The sequence below is a fragment of the Cucurbita moschata genome, unplaced genomic scaffold (genome assembly GCF_002738365.1).
Source record: "Cucurbita moschata cultivar Rifu unplaced genomic scaffold, Cmos_1.0 Cmo_Scf00077, whole genome shotgun sequence".
NCBI classification, from domain to species: domain Eukaryota; kingdom Viridiplantae; phylum Streptophyta; class Magnoliopsida; order Cucurbitales; family Cucurbitaceae; genus Cucurbita; species Cucurbita moschata.
Window position 1 is genome coordinate 904,854 of NW_019268593.1, and position 7,976 is coordinate 912,829.

Here is a 7,976-nt window from a genome sequence, read left to right on the forward strand (position 1 = left end):
CTACCAATAATAACGATCATTTTAATATGCTAAGGATACATATGTGTCCATGAAAATTAGTTAATGCTATATTTTTCTTATATTGGCCATAATATCTCTCAACCAAATGCATTAGTTGAAAATGTATTTAATATTTTTCTTTTGTCCTTTTCTTTTTTCGAATGGTCTTATGTCTCCGTTCCATTTGAAAATTGATATTTTGTTTGATAATTTTAAACTCATTATTTTTGTTTGTTCATTCCACCTAATTTGTAAAAAAAAAAAAAAATCATACCACTAGACCAAATGCCCTTATAGTGGATCTATTATTTTTAGTTGCCCGTGTGTATATGTTTTCGGTACCTCAATATATGAAATTTATCCACATATTTTTCTGCTTTAGAACCTACTATTATTGTCATTTTAACTTCACATAGTCTATCACACAGTTGAAGCAGCATTGCAACTGGAGCTCATTCATTGATAACTATTTTTTTTTATTTCAAAATTATGTGTTTTATCCTTTTATTAAAAAAAAAAAAAAGAAAAGAAAAGAAAAGAAAACATTTTAATTTTAAGCAAAATTTCACACCAAACTAAGTTTTTGAAAAATATTTTTATTTATTTTTTTTTCTTTATTTTAGTTTTCCAAACGTAGATCGATCTAGAGTGGCTAGTTTTTCAAAACTACTTATTTGCTACAATTGAACAATATTTATATTGTAAAATGGGATTAACTTCCTTTAAGTTTATGTAGTTTCTTTCTATTACTATGTTTACTTCTATCTCATGTTACTCCATTTGTATTTACTTCGTTTTATACAAAAGTTCACCGTAATTAATAAATCCATGTGCTTAATACATTCCCTACAAAAATAAACATGTTTGTATCTGGATAAATTACAATGAATATTGAGAAAAGAAATCCCAAAAAATAAGTAGAAGGTTGAGAATTTCACTCAACCACAATTCTAGCACAAGAATGGCATGAAACTTGCATAGATGATGCTCGGATTTTGAAGGGGAACTTCTCAACTTGAGAGATCAATTTCATTCATCACAAATCTTATTTTTACATAATAACTTGTGGGTATTTATAGTCTCCCACAAAATAAGTTAGTGGCCGGGATTTAATCTCGATCCCCTTAAATCTCCAAAAAAAAAAACAAAGTCAATTTGACAATTCTACCATTACAAACTTTATGAAATTAAAAATAAATAAAGTTTTCTAACAACTCATGTAATGATGCTTGCAACTTCATTTGCTCCTTCAATTGTGTAAATATTCACTTCTGAAGCTCCAAATGGTTCTTTCTCAATCTAATAAGCTTGTAACACATGAAATAATAGTTGAACCGAGCCTATCCAATTGGGTAGATGAAGAATGAATGCTTGTTGAATCTTCTTGGCCTTGGATCGTGTAATAGGTCCAGTTGGAACATTTGGAACACCGTGGTCCATATCATCTTCCCCGTCTTCAAAAGGATTCATCCTCGAATCCAAAAATCATCACCTACATCAAAAGGACTCAAGTCAGCAACATTGAAAGTAGAATGTGCTGAAAATTCTCCTGGAAGATCATTTTATATGCATTGTTATTAATTCTTTCAAGGACTTGATAAGTGTCATCCCTCTTGGATGTAACTTTATCTTCCTTTGAGATTGGAATCACTCCTTGCGAAAATGTATCCAAACCCAGTTACGAAGTTGAAAAATGATTTCATTCCGTCCTTTGTTAATTCTTCAAGCAACTTTGAAATTTTGTTTCTCAATTGTCTACTTCTCCTCTTTACTAGTGATTATTTCTTTTTAAAATTAGTTACTATTTAATCTAAATTTAGTGATTATTTCTTTTTAAAATTTCAGAATTTTCATTTTCAATGTTATAGTCTTTACCGATTTAATTTTTATTTTTAATGTTAGCGGGGATAGCTCAGTTTGGAGAGCGTCACTGAAGATCTGAAAGTCACGTGTTTGATCAACGTTCACCCCACCTAATACAAGTCGACTAACTTGCATAACCTAAATATTCAATCTAAAATGAGTGATTATTTCTTTTTAAAATTACTCGACTATTTAATCTAAATTTAGTGATTATCTCTTTTTCAAATTTCAAAATTTTCATTTTGAATGTTATACGAGATAGCTTAGTTGGGAGTCTGTAATATTGAGATTTGAAGGTCACGTGTTGGTTCGACCTTCACCACACCTGATTCAAGTAGTATAACTTACTATCTTATCTAAATTTAGAGATGATTTATTTTTAAAATTTCGATGAATTAGCATAAATAATTTTACTGATGAATTTTCATTTTAATGTTAGCGTGAATAGCTGAATTGGGAGTGAGAGTGGGTCTGTAGATCTAAAGATAGCGTGGATTTCTAATTCTTTATTTGACTATAAATGCTCTATGAGAATTCTTTATTTAATTATAAATACTCATAAGACATTTAATAAAATTACACATTTTATTGCATGGAACAATAAAATTGATTATTTGATTATAAATGCTCCATAAGACATTTAGTAAAATGACTCATTTTATTGCCTGGAACAAAAAAATTGATGTTCCTTTAGAATTGTCAATACATTCTACTTTCAATGTTTCTAAATTGAGTCCTTTTGATGGAGGTGATGACTTTTCTGATTCAAGGACGAATCCTGAAGAGGGGGATGATGATAAGAATCACGGTGTACATTCTACTTTCAATGTTGCTGAGTTGAGTCCTTTTGATGTAGGTGATGATTTTTCTAATTCGAGGACGAATCCTTTTGAAGAGGGGGATGATGATAAGAATCACGGTGTTCCAACTTGATCTATTACACAACCCAAGGCCAAGAAGATTCAACAAACATTCATACTTCATCTACAAAATTGGATAGGCTAGGTTCAACCATCAATTCATGTGTAACAAGCTGATTCGTTTGAGTCAAGATCATTTGGAGATTCAAAAGCAAATATTTGCACGGTTGAAGTAGTGGATGAAGTTGCAAGCATCATTTCATGAGTGGTTAGAAAACTTTATTTATTATTTTAATTTCATAAAGTTTGTAATGCTCAAATTGACTTCGTCTTGTGTGGAGATTTAAAGGGATCGAGATTAAATCACCACCACTAACTTCTTTTGTTGGAAGACTATAACTACCCAAAAATTATTATGTAAAAGAATATTTGTGATCAATGAAACTGATATCTCAAGTTGAGACGATCCCCCTTATAGAAATCTGAGCATATCTTTGTCATTTCTAAGTTTCATGCAATTCTTGTGGTAGATTGCATCTGAGTCATTCAATCAAGCCTTGATCAAGTTCGATTGTGAAGTGACTCAGTTTAGAAAAAGGTTCCAAATCTTGTTTCTCAATCATGGATCTCATCATCTAATTCTAGTTTTATCTCTTGGTTGATCCAAATTTTGTATAACAAGATGTTAATTTTTGTTAAGAATGAGAAATAGAAATAGAATTGGGATCGAAAGTATGATCTTCATTCAGGTTTACCACGTTTAAATAGGATACAAACTATCAACCAATACCTAAAAATAGAAAAAAATATATAACTAACTAAATCTTGTAAATAAATAAAATATACGGTTAATCAAATCTATACTAACAACTCCCTAAATATCTAAGATATATTTTAACTAATTATTACTCCAAAATATCCTCTTAATAATTTCTTTAATACAAGGGTTCTTGCTTCTACAAAAGCTTGGCTCGTTGGGCTGAAGATTACGGTTGGGCTATCATCCTTTAACGGGATCTTCTATCCCCATGACTTGCTCTGATGCAGTCGTTCTTCTAACGCCGATGACACGTCCAGTTGTCGAGATTGGTAATGTGAGTTTGTAACCCATCCATTGAGGTTCTTGGAATGATTCTATAGCTTATCATTACCATGTTGGGAGTTGGATCATGGGTCTTGGGCGAAGGAATCCTTGATTTACCGCCCTTCGAGTTGAAGGAAGTGTCATAAGGCTAATTTTTTTTAGTGATTTTATTTGATTTTATTTCAATTTTGTCAAACTCACTCAGGTGCTCATCTCAATCATTTCAGCCTTGTTGGCCTTCAATAAGAGACCTTGGAAATAACCTGTAACTATTCAACTAGATTATCACATTAACAATTTGAATCAAATAAAGTGACATTAACCATTTGAATCACCTCAACCCCACTCGTTGAACTTGACCAAATGTCTATAACATAACACTAACAAAGGTACAAAGTAACACTAACAAAGGTACAAAGTAACACTAACAAAGGTACAAAGTAACACTAACAAAGGTACAAAGTTCATAAAAGTCTTTTTAATCTAAAATACCATTGAACTTGACCATTATAGTGCCTCTCAAACATAGGTAAAGTTTAAATTCGGGTCTCCTTGTCAAACTCACTCGAGTGCTCATCTCAACCATGATGGCATTCAATAAGAGAGACCTCGAAAATAGCCAGATTATCGCATTAACCATTTAAATCACCTCAACCACACTTGTTGAAATTGAAACAAATATCTATAACATAACACTAACATAGGTACGATGTTCATAAAAGTCTTTTTAATCTAAGATACTATTGAACTTACCATTAAAGTGCCCCTCAAAATGAGGTAAAGTTTAAATATAATTGGTGTCAAAAGATGAAACTATAAAATAAAAAGAAATAAGAAACTAATATTCAATTTCAGAGAATCAAACCAGAATCTCCGAGGTGAAAGCCAAATATCAAAACCATTGGACAACAATGAATTTTTGGTGTAGTTGTCCTAAAGTCTTTTGTCTAATCGCTGAAGAGTTTTACTATGATGTTTTGGGTAATGTCTAACTCTTCGACACGTCCTTTCATGTGTGTGATAGAGTTCTCAGAGTTACCGCGACGTTTCGAGCTGTTCGATCGTGTGGCTTTTTCTTCAAAAGGGTCAACATCAAACGTCAGGTCTTTGATTGGCAAACTATCTAGAGGAGCGTCGATTGCATCGATTCCATCAACAGTCTTCCTATGAGTTTATGGTGCATGACCCATTTTTTATACCATTCACCTTCGAGCGCCACCATAGTTTTGCATCATCCATGAGAGCGCCACCATAGTTTTGCATCGTCCATGAGATGCATTGCGACCAACGTAACTCTTAGGTCCCATGAGCAAGTTCCTGTAACCTTCAAGTATTGTTCTACGTCAAAAATAAAGTTTTTTAATTCCTTGCATCCCGGTTCCCATTTAAGGGTTTGTGTTTTTGGATTTTCAGTTTGTTAAGCCCAACATGAGCTTGACTTAGGGTGTGGTTCTCTACGACCCTCCTTGTCAAACTCACTCTGGTGCTCATCTTAGACATCTCAGCCATGATGGCGTTCAACAAAAGAGACCTTGAAAATGATCGGATAATCACATTAACCATTTGAATGACCTCAACGTCACTTGTAGAAATTGAACCAAATATCTATGACATAACACTATTAAAGGTTCAAAGTTCATAAAAGTCTTTTTAATCTAGGATACTATTGAACTTGATCTTTATAGTGCCTCTCAAACAAAGTTCATAAAAGTCTTTTGAATTTAAGATACTATTAAACTCATCCATTAAAGTGCTTCTCAAACCTAGGTAAAGTTTAAATATAATTGGTGACAAAAGATGAAACTATAAAATAAAAGAAATAAGAAAATAAAATTTCATTGTCGAGAATCAAACTCGGGTCTCCCCGATGAAAGCCAGATCTTCTGTGTAATGTCTAACTCTTCGTCACGTTTTTTTATGTGTGTGATAGAGTTCTCAGAGCTACCGCCACATTTCTTGTTGTTCGATCCTGTGGCTCTTTCTTCAAAAGAGTCAACATCAAACATTAGGTCTTTGATTGGAAACCCATCGAGAGGAGTGTCGATTGCTTCAATTCCATCAATGGTCTTACCATGATTTTTTTGGTGCATGACCAGTTTTCTATACAATTAACCTTCAAGCGTCACCATAGTTTTGCATCATCCATGAGATGCATTGTGGGCCAATGTAACTCTCAGGTCCTCTGAGCAAGTTCCTATAGTCTTGAACTATAATATCAAAACATATTAACGTATTTGATATGTTAAATATTAAAATAATTGATGTGTATCATAAACATTAAATAAAAAAATATATTTGAAATTTGAATGAGATTCATATTAATAAAACATATATTATGATATTCTACGACATTTTAATATTATTTAAATAAGATATTATATCTTAATGTATTACGTGTTCAAATATATAATTTGACAAAAATTATCACAAGTTCACCGTAAATAGAACCCTAGGGTTAAGTCAAAAAGCATCAAACCCTAAATACCAACATTTTAGGTGATATTTTGCAGAAGAAGCTGATAAGGTCTTCAAAGAGCATGTGGTCATGTCTAACATTTTAGGTTAACAACATGGTGAAAAGAAACCAGAAATTCTGATACCCATAATTAACTACAAACCTTTGAATAAGGTTTTAGAATAAATAAGATATCCAATCCAAAACAAAAGTGATTTGATAAAAAGAATTTAGAGTCAAATGTTTTTATAAAATTTGACATGAAATTGGGATTTCGGAAAATTCTAATTTCCAAAAAGGACAAATATAAAATAGCATTTATGTCCAATTTAGAAAATATGAGAGGAACTTCATGCCATTTAGGCTAAAAAACGCTCCATCCGAATTTCAGAAGATTATGAATGATATTTTCAATCCTTTCAAAAAATTTCGATAGTTTATATTGATGATGTGTTGATATTTTCTAAAACCATTAAGATCAACACTTTAAACATCTACATACATGTTAGGCTATGGAGCCTGATACTTATTTATAGCTTGGTCAATGGTTATATCCGGTAAAGCTATATTTGGTAAAGCTATATATAGTAAAGCTATATATGGTAAAGCTATATGCGGAAAAGCTATATATGGTAACTAGCTATATATAGTAAATGGCTAAATCTGGTAAAGCTATATATAGTAAACTATACCATATATATATCTGGTCCGGTAGAGCTTTGAAAATGTACTTTCTATTTTCTGTATTCTCTCTTGTTGTACATACCTGAAGTCATCAATAAAAAAAATCCTTTTAGCCAGATTTCTCCTTGCAATTTTCTCTATCCTTTTCTTTTTGTTAGGTAAGGGGAACTTTAAATTACTTCATGTGTGGAGCTTCAATTACTATATGCTAGTTACAATCTTTAGGATTGACTAATTGGACACGAATTCATGGATTTAGGGAAATTTTTGTGTAATTATCAACCACAACTTATGTTTTCAAATTTTTAGGACATAATTTAGGTAGTTGTTTTTATGAGTCATAAACTTGTTTCTTTGCATAATATGGATTTAGTTGAACTATTATTATCGATAAGATGAAGAAAGGAATTGTCTTTGAATTGACTAATAGACCTAGGTTCATCGTTGTTGTCTTTTAACTTGTGATTTTGCAAAAAGCTTAACTAATATGAACTGTCATGTCACAATAACTTTTAAATCAAGAATATACCCTACACATCATTCAAGATGGCAATAAAATGGAGTTAAATTGAACGCACTTTAGTTTCATGTTTGGCGTGTTCAAGATAAAACATAATTGTATTATTGATATTGAGTTTGGAGTCTATAAGAATTTAATGATCTTAAGAGAAATTCCTATTTTATTAGAGGATACCAACATTATTTAACGTACTAGGAGTTCAAGAATCTAGATTTGAATCTGGTTAAGAACCGTAAGATTTGAAAGTTTTGAATTCTAGACCAAATTTGTACCTAATTATTTCTTTTTATTACTAATTATAAATTAAGAGAAGAATATCTTAGTAAAGATAGATTTATCTCTAAAGCTTTCATGACCAAACTATGTTTAGACTAGCAGTTTAAAGTCAGGAGATGCGGTCAAAGGTTGTGCACTCACAGATGGGGTTGTTATCTAGCGTTAGTTTTTTTTTTTTTTTTTTTTTTTTTTTTTTTTTTTTTTTTTTTTTTTTTTTTTTTTTTTTTTTTTTTT